Source organism: Phoenix dactylifera, unplaced genomic scaffold (assembly GCF_009389715.1).
Source record: "Phoenix dactylifera cultivar Barhee BC4 unplaced genomic scaffold, palm_55x_up_171113_PBpolish2nd_filt_p 001634F, whole genome shotgun sequence".
In the NCBI taxonomy this organism is placed as follows: Eukaryota; Viridiplantae; Streptophyta; class Magnoliopsida; order Arecales; family Arecaceae; genus Phoenix; species Phoenix dactylifera.
In genome coordinates, this window is record NW_024068938.1 from 13,833 (window position 1) to 39,477 (window position 25,645).

Consider the following 25,645-nt stretch of genomic DNA (forward strand, 5'->3'; position numbering starts at 1 on the left):
TTTAACTTTCACTGTGCATCTATACAACTTAGCATAGTTAATCAAAAAGTTTTAGAAGTAGCATAAAAGTTTTGAAAGACCCAATTCACCCCCCCTCTTGGGTTGTATCTACTGGGCAACAAGTGGTATCAGAGCAGGTGCTCAAATATTATTTGTAGTCTTAACCGACTAGAGCCAAAGATCATGACAACTCAAATAGATAGTTTTCTAGGAGAAGGACAATCAATTGATACACCTCCACTGTTTAATGGTATAAACTACCCACATTGGAAAATACGCATGCGCATTTTCATTCAATCACAAAACTATTATCTATGGAAAATCATAATAAATGACCTTCACACACTCTCTCATATTAATGAGAAGGACTTAGCACAATTAAATGCTAATGCTATGAACATATTATATTGTGCTATTCAAGAAACAAAGTTTAATAAAATTTCTGCATGCTTATCTGCTAAGGAGATCTGGGATACTTTAGAAAATATTTATGATAAATCTCAGATTAGCTCTCATATGCTTCAATTATATACTAACAATGAGACTGCAGAAAAGGGTGATGAATCTCCCTCAGTCGAGTCGACTCCAAGTAGCTCAGAGTCGACTCCCAAGTTAGTCGAGTCGACTCCAATAAGGTCCGAGTCGACTCCGAGGCAAATCAGCTTCCTAAAGACAAAGAAGAAGAGGAAGCAAGAAGAAAGGAAGAAAGAGGTGAAGCGCAAGAAAGCCTTGACCAAGAGAAAGTCAGACAAGGAATTGAAAGTTAGGAGCAACAATGAACTACAAGAGGTAACTAACTTATGTCTTATGGTACAAGAAGATAAAGTAGAATCTAAATCTAATCTTACACCAAATGACTTTCATGAAGAATATTCTTATGATGAACTTTTAAATGCTTTTCATGATTTGTATAGTGAATGTAGAAAATTAGCTAGAAAAAATAAAAATCTTAAAAAGCTAAATTTGGAAATTTCAAAAGAAAGAAATTCTATTACTGAAATACAAGACAAACTAAATTCTGAAAATAAAAGTTTAAGGTCATTTTCAGAAGAATTGATTCAGAAAAATCATAGCTTAATTAAAGAAAATCAAAACTTAAGTAAAGAAATTAATCAATTAAAATCTTTTATTAACAAATTCACCGTAAGTTCAGAACGATTAAAAATGATGTTTGAAAGCCAATATGTTGCTTGGGATAAATCAAAACTTGGCTTGATTCCTTTACTTAACAATAAATCTCTAGAGAAAAAGGTTATCAATTCATCAAGCAAACCATTAAATAAGATAACTTATTTCAAAAATGAAAAGGATGGGAATAACAACTTTATCTATCGTTCTAGTATAATTAAATCAAATGGTAAAGTTATTACTATTAAACAGATATGGGTTCCAAAAGGAACCATATGTCCTAACTCTCAAGGACTCAAGCAAGCTTGGGTACCCAAAATGAGAAAATGAGGATGTACACATAGGTGTACCAAGGTACCCATGGAACATAAAGAAACTTAAAAAGTTATTAACAAAAAAAATAATGAAATCAGTAATTCTTGCATCTCATCATTATTTGTCCTTTAGTATCTGATATGATTTGCTATTAGTGACCAATTTTGTGATATAGAAAATACTTTTGGAAATATAATCAAATCATTTCATTCTACTCACTATTGGATAAGGTGCTAAATGATTAATCAACTTATTAAGAATAACTCTATGAATTCTCTATATGCTTGATTGAAAGTTTTTATCTATGGCATTATTGTTTATTGATCATAGATATGATAATGTGTACTTGGTATGCTTTTGAATATATGCACTATGAATACCAAGATTAAAGAAACCATATTTGGCATATGAAATCAGCTCATGCTAGTATGTACTTAATCTCAAAAAACCTTGCCATAGGCTCACTTAGATTATCCTCTTAAAGGTCAAAGTTTTACTATGCATGCTAACTAAGGAAACAAACAAAAATAATTTCTAAATCTAGAGATGTTTCCAACACTAATTTTTCAAAAGTCTACATTAGCCTTGTTCTTGGCACTCAAATTGAAATATTTTTTGTATTGGCACAAACTCACAAAAAGCGATCAAATGATAAAGGTTTGCAAACTATGAATCACGGCATAGTTTTGAAAACCAATTTTTGTGTTAAGTTGTGCACAGAAAATAATATTGAATACAATTGTTTCTGCACCAAGAACACTATAAGTAAAATAGGATTAATAGAATCTTTGAAGAATTGAAAAAGGCAATGTTGTATGATAGCCATCTACTTAAATGCCTTTTAAAAGCTATCATCAATACTTGTCATACATATGACTTCTATTAGATCTATTTTTGATGAAAACTTCTTTTGATCTTCTGAAAAATAAAAAAAAAGTGAACTATTGCGTATCTCTCATATTTTTCAGTCGTACATGTTATGCTTGATATATTCTCTTGAAAAGTAATGCCAAATCTAATAAAGATATTTCTATCCTTGGATACCATTCATCAAGCAATGCATATAGAACATTCATGAAAAATTCTAGTTGTAGAAGTATCATTTCATCTTATTCTTTATGAGACTAATGATTTATTATGAAGATACTAAAATTAAATTATATATGTATACCGTTAATCTTTTACATATAACAATCTGAAAACTTGTTAATAATTAGAATCAAAATTGGATTTTTCAGATATGCACTTAATGAAGAAAAATTGATGACTACTAAAAGACTAAATCAAGAAAAGAGGAAATAGATCTTGATAAAGATTCTTGCATGATTAGAAGTAAAGATCATCATTATCATGTGCTTGCTTCATGAGCTTTATATTTTGTCAAATGAATGTGTAGAATTCACTCCTATGTGGTTACTTCATTAAAAAGGAGATCTATGAAAAATAACCACCATATTTGAAAACACTCATTACAAATATGTTAAAGCAATATATAATGTGGAACAAGCATCAACAGCATGATACAAAAGCTTAAGCAACCTTTTTGATAGAAAGTAATAGTGATAAATCTTTGCATCAAAAAGAAGAATTTGTGATATCTTACTTGCTCATAGTTTACATTGATGACATCATTTTTGGTTCTACTAATAAAGAGTTATATGAAGACTTTACTTAGCTCATGCAAGGAGAGTTTGAAATACGTATGATGAATGAATTAACATCTTCTCTCAAACTCCAAAATTAAGACAAACAGAAAAGGGGATCTTCATTGACCAACGTTAGTCCACAAGAAAACTCCTATAGAAGATTGGCGTGAAGAAGGTATATCTATGACCCCATCTTGTAGAAATTATAAAGGATGAGCAAAGTAGATCTATTGTTTAAAGCTGTATTGAAGTATGATAGAATAATTATTTTATCATACAGCTAGTAGACCAGATTGTATGCTCATTATGTGACCTTGTGCAAGACTTCAATCTAACTTTAATTAATCATATTTTATTGATAACAAATACGTCATAATCTGAATTTTGATAGAAACAAACGTTTAAGATAAGTTGATTAAAACTTAGTTAACACATCTTATTGATAATTATCTTAAGCAAATAGAATCTAAACTAAATTGATTTGACCTTGATAAATCTGTCTATTGCCTCACATGCTTGTCCTTGAACTATCTTGGTTAATGAATTTATCTCTTTAGTTCAAGTGATATGTGCTTGCTTATATTTAGGCAATCTCTTGTGTAAAGTGACTCAACATGCAACTATTGTCATATCTCATATTGAGTCATCTAATTAAAAAAAAATATATATATATATGTTGGATGAATGCTTTGTATCTTAAAGAAACTAATGACCTTCCTTCAAGAAAGAAAAATGAAAAATTTCAACTTGAAGGATATCTTCATGTAAGATACACTAAACATTCACATGCAAACAAGAGAGAGGATCTTCTTCAGCCAAAAGTTCACACATAAGAAATCTAGTTTGGCTTGAAGAACATATAATGAATAGGTAATTTTAGCTACCTTTCTCACAAATTAATTGAGCAAAGTCAATAACTTAAATCCTATTATGGCATGATTAAATTCTTTAATTATTAATTTTTGATATCATGTCTATATGTGTATTGACTGACTTATACTTTTAGAAATTGTTTCATGGTTTGCTCAATCTAAAATATTTCTATGGCTGTATCATAACCATGAAATACACAAGTATATGATTAAAACTCTGATTTAGAATGACTTGTGAGAAGCTACGAATTCTTGGGCATAATGAAAATAGTGTTTGCATGATATACCTCTATACGATACATTTCATTATTTCTTTATTCTGCTCTTTCATGTAGATTACTTGAGAATAACAAAAAGAGAGAGAGATAAAGAAAAGAAAATGGACATTGTTCAAGAGATGAAAAATCTGAGCAAAGGCAAGTACTTCAATCTTAAGGAAAAGCAAAACAAGCATAATATATTCGGCACATTTGGAAGGGATAAAATCTATAATTAATTACACTCAAACAGGGAGAGTTTGAAGTAAACATTTTAACCTTTCTATATTGCTCATCATAGGGATGGTGCCAATGGGGAGGCTAGTGGTAGTACCCGGCACTATTTGACCCAACTATTCGGTGTAGGGCATATTAGGGACGGCACAAGAGGGAGGCTAGTGGTAGTACCTCGTGTCCCTTCCCAACTCCACCGGATAGGGAGCAAATAGAGTATAGAGCATAAGAAAGTTAAAAATGAAAGACAAAGTAAATGAAAGTATATAAGAAGAATCAAGTCAAATTTTTAATCACTTGAAAACACACTTTAAGGATGAAATCAGTGCAAAATTATATAGGAGGAGTTTATTTGAAAAGAATTGATTTTGATCCTTGACATTCTTTTTCTTAATATTTTAATGCATGACTTAACACATAATATATTATGCATGTGGCATGATGTTTTGAATTATGGGTTCTCAATATTTTGTAATGCTTCATGGTTGGATAATTTGATTGAATGTTTGAAATACTGCATAAATTTTTTTTTTTTGGTATTATTGAAAAGAAATTTCAGATTTGTCGGTCACAATCATCTTTAAAATCTGAAAGTTGAATAAATCTGTAAAAAGAAGAAGAGAAAGATATCTCTATTTAGGCAACAGAGCATAATAGCTTGTGCAGTAGCTGGTTCACACTTCTCTTAGTAGGATCCTTTCAAAAGTTTCTTAAATCAGATGACAGCTTTAGCAAAGTAGTTTGAATCTTTTGGTTGCTTTTATGCAATTCTCAGAATAGATTATTTGTCATTGTAATCTTAAATGCCCTTGGCATCGTTATTTGCCTAGACTCTTTTGAAGTCTAGAGTATATCTGAGAATTGTTCCTTGGCTGTATTGTCTTAGTATTTGGATACAAAGGTAGGTTGGCCTATGGATTAACTACATTGTTGGTTCATGGCATCTCCCTCTCTTGCATAAAGTTTCCTTGGCTAGGAATTCAACAATTTTCTGGCCCAAGTGATTGATGTTAGGATGGCAGGTTGTCATAAGAATTCACTTTATTCTTCCATGACTCATGCTCTGCAACAAACCCTGTTTAGATGGGAAAAAGTCTTTCTTTTTTTTTCCCTCTCCATTGATTACTTGTCTTTTAAATGAAAACCTGATGTATCTCTTTTACCTCACCTTGTGCATCCAGCGTAAAACAATGTATTTTATGCATGGATGCTAGGACAATTCATAGTTTTTGTTTTTTATATGCAAGAAATGCTTTACCAGTGTCAATGATGAAATGACTGATGTCAGTTCATGTTTATTTAGAAAGCAATTGGGCAGGGTGAGCAAACTTGGTTTTGCGTTAAAGTCATGAGGAAGTTGATTAGCATCATGTCTGGCAATTAATTAGAGATTTAACGATACCTTCATATTGTTCCTATCAAGGTTTAAACACTGAACTGTATCAGCCCATACTGGTATACTGTACCATATTGGTGGGGAACTGCTACAGAACAGGGGCTTGATATGATACTATTACACATGTTATGGGTGCTATGCTGATGTAGCCCACAATGTTCGGTGCGACGGTGTATTATACCATAATGGTAAGTTAGCACCATGGGACCTGGTACTGAAATGTAAAACCTTGGTTCCAATTGTTGAGAAGTTGAAATTATTCAATTGTTTGTCTTGTGGAGTCAGATTGAGAAACTGATATTGATATAAATATTTTCTTTAGAGATAAAGTTTTAATACTCAAAGCAGGATATGCAGACACCACTGCAGCCTAGCCTTAGGTGCTCTAGGCTTGGGATGGATGAGTACGCTGGCTGAATAAGTCTCACAGCATGGTCTACATTTTCCTTCTTGGCTTTTTGATGATATAAAGTTGCCCAAGCTTTTGCATGATATAGGCTTGAATCTCTATCTCTCTCTCTCTGTCATACGCATACACTGCACGTGTTCAAGCGATCGTGTTCACAAGTGAAAGTTTATTCTTTAATAGGGTCCTAATGCTTTAAAATACAGTGTCAACATCTTCCAGAGGTGATAGATTTACTGCTTGTATTTATATTTCCGAGCGTGAATGTTTCATTAGCTGTGATTGATTTGGAACATAGAATTAATACCTATATGTGCTTGCTTACTGGATCTTGTGACTGAAAATATAAGTTGCATCATACTGTGATGTCACTAGCGGTGGCATCTAACCTGCTACACTTTCTTTAGATAGGCCCTGAATGGTTCTTTGGCTCCTGATATTTCCCAGGCTATTGGTTGGGCATATGCTAGAGGGGATCATGTAACATTGGAGCATTTGTTTGTATACTGGCTTGCACCCATTCAGGCTACGTTGCTGGGAGTCTGGGCATTCAGGTTGTTTGCTGAACCAAAGAAGAGCAAAGTACAACAAGGTGAAGAACACAAGGTCAAATCTGAATGACGGGTTCTGTCGCTGGAACTTTGCAACTTCTGTCCCTTCTTGTATTTAATCTTTCTCTACTCTTCCATTCTGTGTAATGTGGCTGTATCTGATAGAAAATCCTTGTTTATTTACCAAATCCTATTTCCATTTAAGCAAACTCTGATCTGACTTCCTCTTGAATAATAATTTGTATCTTTTGTGCATGTTTTTGCTCATCAAAATGCAAGTGCCTGATTTTATTCACAATCAGCAATGTCTTTGAATTGCAATTAAGAACTCAGATTATCTGATTTATGCATGTTATGGCATTTTATCTTCTCTCTAAATTGTCTTAAATGCCGTAAGGGGCATCTGCACCACCACATGGACAATGAAGGTTTTCTAAGAATAGTGTTACAACTATGAGCAAGCCCCAGAAACACGGTTAAAGATTAAGTAATCATTGTCAAATTTCCTGCGCCTGTGCCTAGGTGGCAGTTTTCACATTAAAGGAAGAAAATTGCAATGGGCTAGCCCCGTTTTGTGTTAACATTAATAAAGCTTTCTGTATACCCGGGGGTAATATGACCAGGTTTTTCATAAATCACCAGGTGTAAAATGGAGGCCCTTTTTAAACCTCCTACTCGCCGCATATAGGCCACCAAACTTGGTTTGCACTCATCAGGATTCGCACGGGGTACACCTAGCAGTAATCTAAAGATTTAATTAAGATTGCATTTTCAATTTGGTCTGATTTAATCCAAACCAACATGTTCATTGGGCCAACCTGTGTCTGACCTGAGTGGGAAAAATGTTATAAATAATACTAATTTGTTTCTATCTGGGTGCAACCTGACATCCCTTACCCTGCACAAACCCAATCTAGTTTTCCATAGAAGGGTTTCAGACAGAGCCATCCTTTGTTTAACCCATGTTACCAAAGCTTCCAACTCATCCAACCCAAGTCTCTCAATATTTGGTAAGAAAATGGACACATCCAAACTCAACTTAAATTCTAGTTGAATCCAACCAATCTGAAACTGCGTTTGCATTTTTTATTTTTCGGAGTCTACTTGGAGTCATGTTTGGTTCAATTTGTTTGTGGATCGGATCGGAACAGGTCAGGTCAGGCTTGGTTATTTTTTGGGCTAGTTTCTCGGATCGACCTACATAACCTAAATCATTTATCTTGTTGCACCTCTAACTCACATGGCTACTTATTGCTCAAAGCGGGGAAGAAGAGACCCTGCAGTCTTCAATTCCACTTGGAGTTGTCTCCTTAGAACAACCCTTGTGCGACCAAAAATTAATTGGCCTACATCTACCAAATTTTTTGCAGAGGGTCAACATTGGATTATATTATAGCAGGCATTAGATGAGCTTTATGGGCTTGAAAGTATGCATCGAAATCATACACTCACCAATATGATATTTCTAAAATATTGGCCCCTACAATTTTGACTCCTACAAAATGTTTTGATCACATACAAAAAAATATTACAAAGAATTTCATGTTTCATGAATTACCCTGAAAGAGGCCAAAGTGAAATTCCCAACATCAGGGGGTTGAACCACATGTCTATCCACTTCTAAAATGCGCTCAAGGTCGAGTATTCAATCACAATGGAAAGAACACAATAATCACCGTTCAAATGCTTATGGTGCAAGTGAAAGGAAATTGTTCCTTCACGTTTCTCTCTCAAAAAGTTGAAATCTCTCCCTTGGAGAAGTCTGGACATGAATGGTGCGCAGATAAGAGGGAGAAACTATCCGGTAGTTTCTTCTTTTCTTCCAACTATTCCCTCTCTCAATTTAAATGTTAGATGATCTTGGTGAGACTAGCCCATCATGGACGGCCCAACTAAGCCCAAAATCCAACATCTGCACATGATGGGCTTGCCAAGACCCCAAACATCTCTAAAAGAATAACTCTCAACTTTCATCCAAATTCAATGCTATTCATACTCAGCAAATGAACCATGCGACCCACGAGTACACCTGGACTTGGGAGCTCAATGCTTTCACCTGTTCGGAAAGAAAATATAGCAGCTGCTACCCCAAAAAAATATGACAAGTAGTATAAATGTGTCTCATTGTGCCCCAAACATAATTTGTTACATTAGTTAAAGCATACCTAATCTCTCTAAGACTATACTTAACTTTCTTTTTCTCACCATATATCTACAATTATGTTCAAGCCATATTAGATGTAATCAACAATGGTCTTTTTTTTGAACTTATGCATCTTAGTTTCAGACCAACCGCTTTTCTAGACATGTCCCATAGGGCTAAATTATTTCATCACCATTGAGGTTAATTCTGAACGTTATGCCTTAAGAAAAAGGAACTCACACAATGAGGATGCAGGGATTACTATATTTAAGCACTCACTTTCTGTTGCCCAGATAGACAACCCAAGAGGGGGGGTGAATTGGGTTTTAAGAATAATTTTGCAATTGAAACGTTTGTGAATGACTGATTAATACTTTTGCAAGATGAATAATTAGTTGCTATGTGCTGTGAGTGAAATGAGAGTGAGAGAAAGAGACACAAGCAATCACAAACACAATGTTTATAGTGGTTCGGAGCTTTCCCTAGCTCCTACGTCCACTCCCCAAGTCTCACTTGGGAATTCACTATAACCCCTCGGATTACAGCCGGTTGTTTTACAAGCTCACAACCCAACTTGTTGTTTTACGAGCTCACAACGAACTCGGTCGGTTTTCCCAGGCTCACCGACTAGAACCACCCCGATTGTTTTCCCGGGATCACAATCGAACCCTTACATGTTGGTTTTACCCTCGGCTCACCAACCAACCTCTACGCACTCTTGATTCAACCCCCTGATTGAATCAAGCAAAGATAAGATGGAAAGAACAGACACAAACCGAAAAACAGAGCTTCTAAAAAGCAGATATACAGCGATATAAACTAGAGAGAAGTTAAGAGCCCTCAAACACGTTTGAGTTGGAGTAGAGTAGGGCTTTTTGAACTGTGAGTCTCCTCTTGAATGTCTGGTCGACTTGAAGGCAGGAGGAGACTTCTTTAAATGCTGGGAAGAGGTAGCTGGATGGAGTTAATGGCGCACTTCCTTCTTTTCTGTTGAAAACCAGTTGGCAGAGATAGGATGCTTGATTTCTTTGAGTGGAATAGTGCTTCTCTCCCTTGCTACAGTCCTCTGTGGCTATTTAAGCCATCCCCCACGGAAACTAGCCGTTAGACACCTTTTTCTGCCTGTTCTGCACACTCTGCACATCCTGACAATATGTCCGTTGGGGTCGGAGTCGACTCGGGCGATCTGGAGTCGACTCGGCTGTAGAGAGAGTCGACTCATGCTTTTCTGGAGTCGGCTCGGCAACTGTTCCGGATTTGAATTAAAGTGACCTCCGCGACTGGGAGTCGACTCGACTTAACCCGGAGTCGACTCGCCAACTTCTGGAGCTGACTTGCCATTTTCGGAGTCAGCTCATCCCATGAAGTCCATGGAGCTAATTTTTCAACTTGGCCCACTCGAGTCGACTTGACAATCCTAGGAGTCGACTCGGCGCTCAGAGCCCGAACTTCCGATCTTCTGTCTTTTGGCTCGTCCAGTCTTGGAGTCGACTCGGACTGTTCCGGAGTCGACTCGGCTCTCAGTTTCTGAAACACAGCCTTCTGCCTTTTTTGATGTAGCGCTGCCTTGGAGTCGACTCGAGCTGTCTGGGAGTCGACTCGGCTCTCAGAGACAATAATTCGGTCTTCTGTCTTTTTGGGGTCGCGCTGTCTCGGAGTCGACTCGCGCATTGCGGGAGTCGACTCGGATCTCAGAGTCCGAAAACTGCTCTCTGACTTTTGCCTTGTGTACCACTGAGAGTCGACTCTCGCTTTCTTTGGAGTCGACCTTCCAACCATCGGAGTCGACTCGCGTTCTACAGGAGTCGACTCGAATCTCAGGGTCGAAAATCGCTCTCTGACTTTTCTGTCTGTAACTCCTTGGAGTCGACTCATACTACTCCAGAGTCGACTCTGTAAGCATCGGAGTCGACTCGCGCACTTCAGGAGTCGACTCACTGACAGGTTTTGAGTTGAGTCTTTCTGTTCGTCTGTCTGTTCTCAGTCGGAGTCGACTCGTAATGATCCGGAGTCGACTCGAGCCCGTGCCAGGGATTCTGATACGCTTGGAGTCGACTCGTACTATTCTGGAGTCGACTCGAGTCTCAGACTTTGGCTCAAACTGACTTCTTAACTTATCAAAATATCTTGAACCAAATCTAGAAACACTTAGACAAGATTTTCACTGAAACACTCAATTGAATTCATTAGTAAACAAAAGATATACTCAAATGCTTTGAGCTCATCAAAATCAAATAGGGTTTGAATCAATCACTCCACAATCTCCCCCTTTTTGATGATGACAAAACATTGAGTATATGTAAAGTGAATTGCTCAATAAACAAGGAAATACGATCTATAAATGAATTCAAGTGTGTCCAACTTGGCGATCAGTACATTCGCCAAGCGCTCTGCCCCCTGGGTAGTGGTGCCCATATCCTGTTGGACGTTATCGCGCATCTTCCGAGTAGTACTCGTGACTTCGCTCATGCTGTGGAACTGGGCTTGGATCAGGAACCTTACATTGTCGATCTCTTCCCGCACATGGGCCGTCATCTCAGCCACGGCGGACAGGGAAGGGACCAACGCTGAAGAAGGTGCAGGAGAAGGAGCAGGCACTGAACCCCGGAGCTCCCTAAGTAGGTCGTCCCGGAGATCTCTAACTATCTCCTGCCGCAACTCCCGGAGCTGCTCAGGAGCGATCCGGACCTCCATGGGCTGAGTAGGTGGAGCTGAGGAGGAGGGTCCGGCTGAGGTGGTGGGAGCAGAAGTGGAGGAAAAAGTAGGATAGTCTGAGTCTGGGTCAGGACTGGGAGAATGTCTGGTGGTATGTGTGGAGGTGGATGACTTCCTAACCCAGGTTCCCTCGACCTTCCGAAACCCCATCCTGTGTAGGGTTCCCGGACGCATGCGATCTGTCCATCGCAATGTGTGAGAGGGTTCCCCCTCAGGAATGAGAATCTCGGCCTCCCTAAACAGAAGGGTGAACATCATGCCATAGGGGAGGGTGAGCCTAGGTCTATCTAGTGGCTCACATAGATATCTATACATCATCTTGGGAAAGTTGATTGGGGTGTCCTGGAGGATGTAGAACATAAGAGCTAGGTCTCTCTCAGATACAAAATCGAAGCGGCCAGTCTTCGGGAAGAGGGACCTAGAGATGATACTCAAGAGGAGTCGCATCTCAACTGAAAGTGAGCTAGCGGACACCTCATCTAAGGGGGACTGAGGTGGATGTCCTAGAATGGCCGTAAGGGCCTCAGTCCTATCCTCGGGGTGTGTGGGAGCCACCCCTACTTGTGGAAGATGGAGGACCTGAGCAATGATATCCTCCGAAATGAACAATGGGACACCGGCTACCATGCCCTCGATACCCCCATCGCCCCTATGTACAGTACCGTAGAACTCCCTAACTAGGCCAGGGTATGTGGGGAGATCTAGGGAACAAAAATACTCTAAGCTCTGGGCCCGCAGTCTCTCTCCTATAGTAAAGCCCTCCCGGGAGAGATAGTCGAAATCGACGTATCTCCCGGTGGAGACCGCCTTTCCGGCGCACGGCCTCGAGGGAACCTCCCTCGGCGGGGAACGAGCCGGAGGTTGTGGCCTCGCGGGATCGTTCCGAGCCTTGGAACGCCGCTCGGCACCGGTCGCGGGTTGGGGTCTCTTCCGGACAACGGCTTTACGAGGCATTTTGACCTAGGGAAGAGGAAGGAACCTAAAGAAGCGAGGAAGATGGACGGGAAAAACCTTAAGGTCGGCCGGAGACGCTCTAGGAGTCGGCTCTAGGGCTTGTGAACAGTGGCGGCGGTGAATAGAAGTGTTGAGTAAACGATGAAGTTAGGGTTAAAAAATCGGATCCCGACTGCGAGTCGACTCCACTGAGTTGCGAGTCGACTCGACCTCGAGTCGACTCCAAAATATGCGCGAGTCGACTCTCCTTATGCGCCTATTGACCTCGAGTCGACTCCCGACTGTATGCGAGTCGACTCCCCCTCTGCTGCCATCGATCTCGAGTCGACTTCCGTAAATGTGCGAGTCGACTCCCCCTTACGAGCCGACTCTGAAACTTACTCGAGTCGTCTCGAACTCTGGCACGCACCTAAAATGATGCTATGTTCGTGCCGAATGAGGGAAAATCACTAAGTTATGATCTGATTTGATGATTATTGAAAAGAAGCTCTATATTAACCACAATCTTATCATCAAAATCAATGAACTAGTGGAAAAGTACCACTAGGATGGATCAATCACTCCTAATCCCCTCCTAAGCACACTAAATCTCTCTTCACTTAGGAGTTTTGTAAAAATATCAGCTAATTGATCATCAGTGCAAACAAATTGAAGTGTCACATCACCATTCAGTACATGATCTCTTATGAAGTGATGTCTTATCTCAATATGTTTAGTTCTTGAATGCTGAATTGGATTTTTAGTTAGATTAATGGCACTTGTATTATCACAATTAATGGGAATTTTATCTTGTTTAATGCCATAATCTTCCAATTGTTGTTTAATCCACATGATTTGAGCACAACAACTCCCGGCTGCAACATATTCAGCTTCAGCAGTAGATAATGCAACCGAGTTTTGTTTCTTGCTAAACCATGAAATTAAGTTTTCTCCTAGAAATTGACATGACCCGCTGGTGCTTTTTCTATCAAGTTTACATCCAGCAAAGTCTGAATCTGTGTATCCTATTAAGTTCAGGCTAGATTCTTTAGAATACCATAATCCTATATTCTTTGTTCCTATTAGGTATTTAAAGATTCTCTTGACTGCAATTAGATGAGATTCCTTAGGATTAGACTGATATCTAGCACACATGCAAACACTAAACATGATATCAGGTCTACTTGCAGTAAGATACAATAAAGATCCTATCATCCTCTATATAGTTTCTGATTTACAGATTTACCTGATTCATCTTGGTCTAGTTTGCATGATGAGCTCATGGGGGTGCTGATTGACTTGTTCCCCTCCATATCAAACTTCTTAAGCATTTCCTTGATGTATTTAGCTTGATTGATGAAGATGCCTTCTTCAGATTGTTTGATTTGAAGCCCGAGGAAATAGTTCAGCTCTCCCATCATGCTCATTTCAAACTCACTCTGCATTAAGTCAGCAAATTCTTCGCAGAGACGATTGTTAGTAGCACCAAAAATAATATCATCAACGTAAATCTGCACTAATAACATATCTTTGTTTTCCTTTTTCAAAAATAGTGTTGTATCTACATTTCTCCTAGAGAATTCATGATCTAGTAGAAATTTGCTAAGTCTTTCATACCATGCTCTAGGTGCTTGTTTCAAACCATAAAGTGCTTTGCTCAATTTATATACATGATTAGGGTATTGATGATTTTCAAAATCAGGAGGTTGTTCAACATATACCTCCTCATTAATATACCCATTTAAAAATGCACTTTTTACATCCATTTGAAATAATTTGAAGTCCTTAGAGCATGCAAATGCTAGTAAAAGTCTAATTGCTTCAAGTCTAGCTACAGGAGCAAAGGTTTCATCAAAATCTATACCTTCTTCTTGATTATAACCCTTTGCTACTAGTCTAGCCTTATTCCTTATTACAATTCCATTTTCATCAAGTTTATTTTTATAAATTCATTTGGTACCGATAATTGAATATTCAGAAGGTCTTTCAACTAGATTCCATACCTTGTTTCTAGTAAATTGGTTTAATTCTTCTTGCATTGCATTTATCCAATTTACATCTTTTTCGGCTTCTTCTATGTGTTTGGGCTCAAAATGTGAGACAAAGGCTAGATGATTATTTAAGTTCCTAAGGGATGCTCTAGTCCTAACTGCTTGAGATGGATCATCTAGAATTAATTTCTTAGGATGCCCGTGAGCAAACCTCCAAGCCTTAGTCAGCCCATGATCCATAATAGCCTCTTGGCTTGATGATGCATTTCCAATTAATTTTTGATTATCATCTTGTAATGTCATCTCATCTATCTTTTCTTCAAGAATTTCAGCATCATCATCAAAATTAACTCTCTTGCTAGAAGAGATATCACTAGAATCATCAAAAACAACATGTATGGATTCTTCTATAACTAGGGTTCTTTTATTAAAGATTCTATAGGCTTTACTAGTTGTGGAGTACCCCAAGAATATACCCTCATCAGATTTAGAGTCAAATTTTTCTAGATTATCTTTCCCATTATTATGAACAAAACACCTACATCCAAAGACATGAAAATAATTTACCTTTGGTTTTCTGTTTTTCCAAAGTTCATAAGGTGTTTTCTTTATAATAGGTCTCAATAAAACTCTATTTAATATATGACAAGAAGTATTGACGGCTTCTCCCCAAAAATACTTAGGGAGGTTACTTTCACACAACATAGTTCTAGCCATTTCCTCTAGAGTTCTATTTTTCCTCTCCACAACTCCATTTTGTTGTGGTGTCCTAGGTGCAGAAAAATTGTGTGTTATCCCCTTTTTACTACAAAACTCATCAAATAAATGATTTTCAAATTCGGTACCATGGTCACTTCTAATAGCTATTACTGAAGTATCTCTAGCATTTGTTACTTCTTTATGAAATTTTTTGAAAATTGAAAATGCTTGATCCTTATGGCCTAAGAACATGACCCAAGTATATCTAGAATAATCATCTACGATAACTAGACCATATTTATTTCCACCTAGACTTGTGGTTCTAGTTGGTCCGAATAGGTCCATGTGTAGCAGTTCTAGAGGTCTAGAGGTAGAGACACAATTTATTGTTGGGAACCCGCCCATGCCGCTGATATTTCAAAAATTTTTCAGATGGCAGCGGAATCGGCATGCACGGGTTCGACGTTCATCGCATGAACGTTGTTTCGAGACCTTTCGTAATTAGGTAAGAATTAAAACTTTTAAAACTATTAGGAAGATCAAATCTTCACCTTGCGCGGGTAGATGATCACCGCAAATCTGAATTCGTGGTTTTGGAAGAGGGTTCGCTTGAAGCCGTTCAAACGTCCGGCCTCTACGGATATCCACACGAAGCAGGATCCGATCCAAGCTTTCTATCTCACCGGGGTGCTAGCTCCCTTGTAGAGATAGCTTTGATGGCTGATGTCCTCCCTCTCAATCAACTCTTGATTGTGCTTAGAAGGAGGAAGAAGAAGGATGAAGAAGAGGAAGAAGATGATCCCCTACGCAGCCTTCTCTTGTTCCTTGTGTTGGATGAAGGAAGGGAAGGGAAGGAGGCCGCCAACACTTGGAGAGCTTTTTGTTGGGAACCTGCCCATGCCGCTGATATTTCAAAAATTTTTCAGATGGCAGCGGAATCGGCATGCACGGGTTCGACGTTCATCGCATGAACGTTGTTTCGAGACCTTTCGTAATTAGGTAAGAATTAAAACTTTTAAAACTAATAGGAAGATCAAATCTTCACCTTGCGCGGGTAGATGATCACCGCGAATCTGAATTCGTGATTTTAGGAAAAGGGTTCGCTTGAAGCCGTTCAAACGTCCGGCCTCTACGGGTATCCACACGAAGCAGGATCCGATCCAAGCTCTCTATCTCACCGGGGTGCTAGCTCCCTTGCAGAGATAGCTTTGATGGCTGATGTCCTCTCTTTCAATCAACTCTTGATTGCACTTGAGAGGAGGAAGAAGAAGGATGAAGAAGAGGAAGAAGATCAAATCCCTTCGCAGCTTTCTTCTCTTCACACGCGCTGAAGCCAAGGAAGAAGACCAAGAGGAGGGAGACGCCTCCTCTTCTTTTCCCCTTGCTGATGGCGGCTGAACCAAGGAGAGATGGAGAGGGGGTGGCCACGTGATGAAGAGGAGAAAGGGTCATCTAGGGCGCCGGCCCTAGTCCTCCTTTAATAAGGATGAAGGGCTCCTACAAGTTAGGAGCCTTGACAACTTTCCAAGAGGGGGCGCCGGCCCCCTCTCTCTTCATGTCGCACCTAATCAAGTGGAGAGGGGCTGATGCCCCTCTTACTTGGTTAGCCTAATCCTCTTCCAAAGAGGATTAGGTCCCTCTTTCATGGTTTAATCCTAATCTAATTAGGATTGGCCAAATTGGGTTTAATCTATGCTAGTCCTAATCCAATTAGGACTTGAATGGACCATGACTTAATTGAACTCTTTAATCCTAATCCAATTAGGAGTCATGTTGATTCATTAGATTAATAATTAATTTAGACTTAAGGAATCCTAATCCAATTAGGATGTATTTAATTTTAGTCCTAATCCAATTAGGACTCTATTTGAATCCTAAGTCCTAATCCAATTAGGATTTCTAGGAATCCTACTCCAAGTAGGAATCCAATTTTAATTCAAAATTCCTAATCTCATTAGGATTGTAGGAATCCTATTCCAAGTAGGAATTCCAGTCCTACTCCAACTAGGATTTCCAGCCCCAATCCAATTAGGACTCTAGGAATCCTACCCGAAGTAGGATTTGTGTTTAAGTCTAATTAATTAATTCCCTTTGTTCCTTCTTCAACTTTTATCAATCAAATTGATTTCTTGTGATTCCTAATCACGATTTCAACCATCGGATCGGTCAATACTTCTAGTGTGTGTGACCCCATAGGTTCTACTCTGACTGGTAGTGAGATATATTGTGATCTCTATCACTATATCATTGAAAACTCCTTTCAATGGATTGGAACGATTCCAACTCAACTCATTAGGGTTTATCGATCATCAAGATAATCCCTATGAGTCCCACCATCCACCAGTGACACCTAGCAGCATGTAGTGGCTACCCAGCAGAATGGAATGATGAACCTCTAGGTGCAGTTAACATGTGATACAGTCCTACTATCGTGGATCCCTACAGGACGGAGGTCATGGACAACTCGTCAAACCCCATCGTCTGTCATATGTCAAGATTTATTCGACTCGAGTTCGATAGTGGAAAACTCTTTCTCCACTTTATATTACTGCCCTGGCCAAGGTCTTAGAACTCAGTCTAACAAATCACATAGGATCACTCCTCTTCTATCAAGGTCGATAGATTCCTTATAGGTGCATACCCTACTCCTACAATGAACTTACTGCAGCCAATCTACACTGCATGGACCCATATGGCTAGAGACCATGTATGTGTGCAGTCAAACTACAATAACCTCACTGTGAGTAGCCGAAGCACCGCAGGTCAAAGGACCAGTCACACTACTGCAACATCAAGCAAGTCACTGACGAGTGGATAGACATCCAAGTGACTTCTTGTCTTGGTCACGCTCAGTACTCTTGTTCTCTAACAAGCACCTGCACTATCACTTCAGTGTCCCTACACTGTGGACTCAAGTCTCGTCCATCCAGAAGGAAAGTGATCTGTGCACTGATCGGATCGATCACCGTCCTCGTGATGATCCATTGATCAGGAGCATTTAGAAATTAATCACCAATGATACATGGCTCAAATTCTCAACTCTTGAGAATATGTATCATCATCTTATTAATTCCTTGGACGATTCATAGACACATAAACAATATGAATGAAAAGATGCCTTTTATTTATTCAATAATAAATAGTCAAGTACAAAATTATGTCCCTAGAATTAATAATGTGTCAGCCAGATTGGCTTCTAGGGCATACATCTAACAATCTCCCACTTGCACTAAAGCCAATTGGTCATATATCTTAGGCCCATCTTCTCAAGGTGGGCTTCAGTCTTTTGCTGACTCAGCTGCTTAGTGAAAGGGTCTGCCACGTTATCCGCGGAGTCTACTCTCTGCACCTCTACATATTTCTTCTCCACATAGTCGCGTATGAGGTGAAAGCGCCGCTCTATATGCTTAGACTTCTGATGAGACCTTGGCTCCTTAGCAAGGGCTATGGCGCCATTGTTATCGCAGTAGAGTGTTATGGCATCTGATGTCATCACATCCAGCTCTGCAATGAATTTCTTGAACCAGAAGCCTTCCTTAGCAGCTTCAGAGGCGGCGATGTATTCGGCTTCCATAGTAGAATCAGCAATGATCGGTTGTTTAGAACTCTTCCAATTCACCGTACCACCATTGCACAAGAACACGTATCCAGATGTTGACTTCCTGTCATCGACATCAGTCATGAAGTCTGAATCTGTGTATCCTTCTACCTTTAACTCTGATGTTCCTCCAAAAACCAAGAATAAATCTTTAGTTCTTCTCAAGTACTTAAGAATATTCTTCACAGCTGTCCAGTGTTCTTCACCTGGATTTGACTGATATCTGCTTGTGACACTCACAGCAAGAGCTATATCAGGTTGTGTACACAGCATGGCATACATGAGGCTTCCCATTGCATAGGGAATCTTGCTCATGTGTTGAATCTCTTCAGCACCTCCTCTATGTACATCTTCTGTGAAAGGCCAAGCATTCTTTTAGATCTATCTCTATAGACCTTTATTTCCAAAATATGGGATGCTTCCCCAAGGTCTTTCATGGAGAATTCTTTTGACAACCAGACCTTGACCGAGGTTAGCATGGGAATATCATTCCCAATCAGGAGAATGTCATCTACGTACAGTACGAGAAAAAACGACAGCACTCCCACTAACCTTTTTGTAAACACACGGTTCCTCTTCGTTTTTGATGAAATCAAATGTTTTGATTGCATCATCGAAACGAGTGTTCCAACTCCGAGAGGCTTGCTTTAGTCCATAGATGGACCTTTGCAGCTTGCAGACCTTGTGATCTCCATCACTATAAGTGAAACCCAAAGGCTGTTCCCTATAGATATCTTCATCAAGATATCCATTCAGGAAAGCAGTTTTCACATCCATCTGCCAGATTTCATAATCATGAAATGCTGCAATGGCAAGCAATGTTCGGATGGATTTTAGCATGGCTACAGGTGAAAAGGTCTCCTGATAGTCAATGCCTTCGCGCTGACTATACCCTTTCGCCACAAGCCTTGCCTTATAGGTCTCTACCTCTCCATCCGAACCTATCTTCCTTTTGTAGATCCATTTGCATCCAATAGGTACAATACCTTCTGGTGGATCTACTAAGGTCCAGACTTGGTTGGAACGCATGGAGTCTAACTCTGACTTCATAGCTTCCAGCCATTTCTCGGAATCGATATCAGATATCGCCTCGTTGTAGGTTTTGGGATCCTGTATGTGATCCCTATCTCCCACTAGGAACATTTCCTCGGTATCCTCTTCTAGTATACCTAAGTATCTATCGGGAGGATGGGAGACCCTACTAGATCTACGAGGTGGTTGAGGGACATCGTGTACTGGCTCCTTATGAATAGGTTCTATAGGATCCATGACTCGTTGCTTTTCAGAGACTTTCTCTTCAAGCTCAATTTTCCTCCCACTGCCTCTATCAAGGATAAACTGATTTTCCAAGAAGATGGCATGACGGCTCACAAACACATTGTGATCCTCTGAGACGTAAAAATTGTATCCTAATGACTCTTTAGGATATCCTATAAAACGAGCACTTATGGTCCTAGCCTCTAACTTGTCCGCCTGTAGTCGCTTGACGTGGGCCGGACATCCCGAAATCTTGAGATGACCCAGACTTGGTTTCTTACCATGCCATATCTCATACGGTGTGGTAGGAACGGATTTAGAGGGAACTCTATTCAATAAATAAATCGCTGTGAGTAAGGCATCTCCCCAAAGGAACATAGGTAAATCAGTGAAGCTCATCATGGACCTGACCATGTCCAACAGGGTCCGATTTCTCCTCTCTGACACCCCGTTGAGTTTAGGTGTACCCGGAGGTGTCCATTGTGAGACTATGCCGTTTTCTTTGAGATAGTCCCGGAATTCCCACTAAGGTATTCTCCTCCTCGATCTGATCGAAGAGCCTTAAGAGGTTTTCCAGTTTGTTTTTCTACTTCATTCTTGAACTCTTTGAACTTTTCAAAGGATTCAGACTTGTGTCTCATAAGATACACATACCCATACCGTGAATAATCATCGGTAAAGGTAATGAAGTAAGAATAACGTCCCCTGGCTAGCACATCGAATGGGCCACATACATCTGTATGTACTAGGGTAAGTATTTCGGTGGTCCTCTCCCCATGTCCTACAAAGGGCAGTCTAGCCATTTTTTCTTGAAGACAGGACTCGCAAACCGGATATGACTCGGAAGTCAATGAGCCTAAGAGCCCATCTTTATCCATTTTGTTCATCCTATCTTCTCCAATATGGCCAAGTCTGAGGTGCCACAAATATCTTTGGTTTATCTCATCTCTGGATCTTTTGGATCCTTTGGCACTCACATCTTGCTCGGTAACATTCACAGATACATCCATATGTAAATGATAGAGACTGTCAATCATGAAACCACGTGCGACTATTTTATTTCTTAAATAAATAGAACAGCAGTCTTTGTCAAATGTAAAAACATGACCTTCCTGTGCTAGACATGAAACAGAAATCAAATTTCTGCTAGCAACAGGTACATAATAACAGTCTCTAAGTATTAAACTAAATCCAGACGGTAGTCGCAGATGGTAGGTGCCCACAGCCACAGCAGCAACTTTTGCCCCGTTGCCAACCCGAAGGGTTACCGCACCTTCCGCCAGCCTTCTACTTTCCTTTAGACCCTGCATGGTAGTGCACAAATGAGCACTAGAACCAGAATCTATAACCCAACTAGAAGTAGAAGAAACCGTTAGATTAGTTTCAATAATGAGCAAGTCTATACCTTCTGAAGGTGTGTCACCTTTCTTGTTCTTCAGGCTCTCGAGGTATGAAGGACAGTTTTTCTTCCAGTGGCCTTCGACATTGCAGTGGAAACATTTTCCTTTGTCGTTAGCCTTTTTCTTTTGAACTTCCTTCTTTGGCTTCTTGTCTTTCTTCTGCTTCTTTGCAGGCTTCTTTTTCTTCCAAGTAGACTTTCTCTTGGAACCAGAAGTCAACTCAGCAGCAAGGACATTGCCCCTTGAACCTTTCAAGGCTCCCTCAGCAGTTACCAACATGTTGATTAGTTCAGTCTTAGTGCATTCAATCTTATTCATGTGGTAGTTTACTATAAACTGACCAAATGAATCAGGAAGTGACTGTAGGATCAAATCCACTTGCAATTCCTTGTGCATGTCCATACCGAGCTTCTCAAGTTCCTCTAGGTCCTTGATCATGGTCAGACCGTGATCATGGACAGACTGCCCTTCGCGCATCTTCGCTTTGAAAAGCCTCTTGGACACTTCAAAACGAGCTGTGCGACTCTGCTCACCATACAACTCTTGCAGGTGTGCCAGTATGTCCCTAGCAGTCTTTATACTTTCATGCTGGCATTGGAGTTCATTAGACATGGATGCCATCATATAGCATTTTACTCTAATGTCATCATCCAACCACTTTTTATGCATCTCACGCTGAACATCAGTAGGACGTGCTGGTAGTGTGGGGATATCTGAATCGAGTATATAGCCTATTTTCTCACAGTCCAAAACAATTTTGAGATTTCTAAGCCAGTCCTTATAATTGGTTCCGGTCAGTCGGTTGGTCTCAAGAATACGGGTCAAAGGGTTTGAAGCCGACATTGTATCTGCAGAGAGTAAAGATTCTAGTTAGACTTTTGTACTTGATCCTAATCTGTTCTAAGGTCTTTTAGAACAGATGTGACTCCCACTATTTTCTCGAATCCCTTACACTCCCCTGGTAGGAAAACGGAAATCCCACACGACTAGGATTTCTAACGGGTACTGCGGTCCCACCAATTTACATGCCACCTCACCTAACAGTTATTGGTGACACGTAGATGGATGAGTGTACAACTCTTGTACAATGCTTCTCAAGCATGTTGCAGTGTAACTCGGTCTCTAAGCCATGAAGACCTCACCTAACAGTTATTGGTCCCATTTCTTAGTTAAGTCTGACCCACCGTATAACCGTAGGAATAAAGTCGTCATTGGGTCCTCACCTAACAGTTATTGGTGCCCAACCCCACCTTTACCCTACAACATCTCATGTCTATAGAGAGGTCCAGCCCCCCGATGCAACTTGACCACTGTATCCAGCCGAGACAAATCAACATCAGAAAGGCCTTAGCAGCTCTACTACAGTGGAAGACCTATTGACTTAATATTGGTTAATCAGGTCTTAGTGTTTGCAACTTGAGCCCTTCATAAGAGGTAATCGAACAATTGGCCAGGTAAGCAGGTGGGAGGCTCCCCTTACTCAGAGAGTAAGGTCCTAATTAAGTAACCACCTTTCATGCTTTCCTAGACACCAATTAGATCAATTAATCTAATATGACTTGCTCATGTCGGTTCACTCTCGACTTGATTGAGGAGGTTTTGATTTAGGTCTCAATTAGGTTTGCTACATCACATGTAAACCTATCTACCCGACTCGCATTCACATCACATGCAAACGGTACATCACAGGCAGTTATAATCGCAGCATCAAATTAAAGCTAAACTTTAACTAGGTGATGATCATGGATTCTAATTAGGTCGTATTACAAGCGCATGCACATCAATCGATCAAGTGGTCTTCAACTCTTGAATTGGTTCCAAGCCTCCTTGATTCGATCCTTGATCAACTCTTGATCCCATCGCCATCAACCGCTTAGATCACCTTTCATCTCATGCCTTTGCTTCAGCTTGATCGTTGATGTACATCACATCACAGAAATACAACCAGATGTAAAATAAAAATAAAAATAAATTACATCTCCTTTTAGGAGGCACGCAGGCCTCTCAAAACATCAAATAAGATGCATGCAAGCATCTGAAAAATTACATGACATCGCAGATCACATCGCAGGTCATTACATTTGATACCAAAAGGGTTTGAATCCTATGATCATCACCGTATGCAACAATTATAATTTTCAGATCTGAAAACTAACTGATTGTATCATGACATAGGTCGCTGATCATGCTAATCATGATTCTAAACTTTTTAATCCCATTAACAATGCAATTAGAATCATCTTTTTATCACATAAAAATCAGCATGTAAAAATCAGCACCCCTGAAAAATCTGCATGCAGAATTTTTCAGCATGCATGATCATTCAATTTTCAGATCTAATAAGCCTTTAGATATTTAATTTCTACCTTAATCTACGAAGCCTAGGCTCTGATACCACTGTTGGGAACCCGCCCATGCCGCTGATATTTCAAAAATTTTTTCAGATGGCAGCGGAATCGGCATGCACGGGTTCGACGTTCATCGCATGAACGTTGTTTCGAGACCTTTCGTAATTAGGTAAGAATTAAAACTTTTAAAACTAATAGGAAGATCAAATCTTCACCTTGCGCGGGTAGATGATCACCGCGAATCTGAATTCGTGATTTTAGGAAAAGGGTTCGCTTGAAGCCGTTCAAACGTCCGGCCTCTACGGGTATCCACACGAAGCAGGATCCGATCCAAGCTCTCTATCTCACCGGGGTGCTAGCTCCCTTGCAGAGATAGCTTTGATGGCTGATGTCCTCTTTTTCAATCAACTCTTGATTGCACTTGAGAGGAGGAAGAAGAAGGATGAAGAAGAGGAAGAAGATCAAATCCCTTCGCAGCTTTCTTCTCTTCACACGCGCTGAAGCCAAGGAAGAAGACCAAGAGGAGGGAGACGCCTCCTCTTCTTTTCCCCTTGCTGATGGCGGCTGAACCAAGGAGAGATGGAGAGGGGGTGGCCACGTGATGAAGAGGAGAAAGGGTCATCTAGGGCGCCGGCCCTAGTCCTCCTTTAATAAGGATGAAGGGCTCCTACAAGTTAGGAGCCTTGACAACTTTCCAAGAGGGGGCGCCGGCCCCCTCTCTCTTCATGTCGCACCTAATCAAGTGGAGAGGGGCTGATGCCCCTCTTACTTGGTTAGCCTAATCCTCTTCCAAAGAGGATTAGGTCCCTCTTTCATGGTTTAATCCTAATCTAATTAGGATTGGCCAAATTGGGTTTAATCTATGCTAGTCCTAATCCAATTAGGACTTGAATGGACCATGACTTAATTGAACTCTTTAATCCTAATCCAATTAGGAGTCATGTTGATTCATTAGATTAATAATTAATTTAGACTTAAGGAATCCTAATCCAATTAGGATGTATTTAATTTTAGTCCTAATCCAATTAGGACTCCATTTGAATCCGAAGTCCTAATCCAATTAGGATTTCTAGGAATCCTACTCCAAGTAGGAATCCAATTTTAATTCAAAATTCCTAATCTCATTAGGATTGTAGGAATCCTATTCCAAGTAGGAATTCCAGTCCTACTCCAACTAGGATTCCCAGCCCCAATCCAATTAGGACTCTAGGAATCCTACCCGAAGTAGGATTTGTGTTTAAGTCTAATTAATTAATTCCCTTTGTTCCTTCTTCAACTTTGATCAATCAAATTGATTTCTTGTGATTCCTAATCACGATTTCAACCATCGGATCAGTCAATACTTCTAGTGTGTGTGACCCCATAGGTTCTACTCTGACTGGTAGTGAGATATATTGTGATCTCTATCACTATATCATTGAAAACTCCTTTCAATGGATTGGAACGATTCCAACTCAACTCATTAGGGTTTATCGATCATCAAGATAATCCCTATGAGTCCCACCATCCACCAGTGACACCTAGCAGCATGTAGTGGCTACCCAGCAGAATGGAATGATGAACCTCTAGGTGCAGTTAACATGTGATACAGTCCTACTATCGTGGATCCCTACAGGACGGAGGTCATGGACAACTCGTCAAACCCCATCGTCTGTCATATGTCAAGATTTATTCGACTCGAGTTCGATAGTGGAAAACTCTTTCTCCACTTTATATTACTGCCCTGGCCAAGGTCTTAGAACTCAGTCTAACAAAT

General features: G+C 39.9%; 1 long non-coding RNA gene across 1 annotated transcript; it reads left to right on the forward strand.

Moving 5' to 3' along the window:
- The first annotated feature begins 3,205 nt into the window (after positions 1–3,205).
- LOC120108911 lies at positions 3,206–7,106 on the forward strand. Its single transcript, XR_005510038.1, has 2 exons — positions 3,206–3,264; positions 6,702–7,106. It is a non-coding gene; the product is annotated as an uncharacterized LOC120108911 (long non-coding RNA).
- Positions 7,107–25,645: the final 18,539 nt, after the last annotated feature.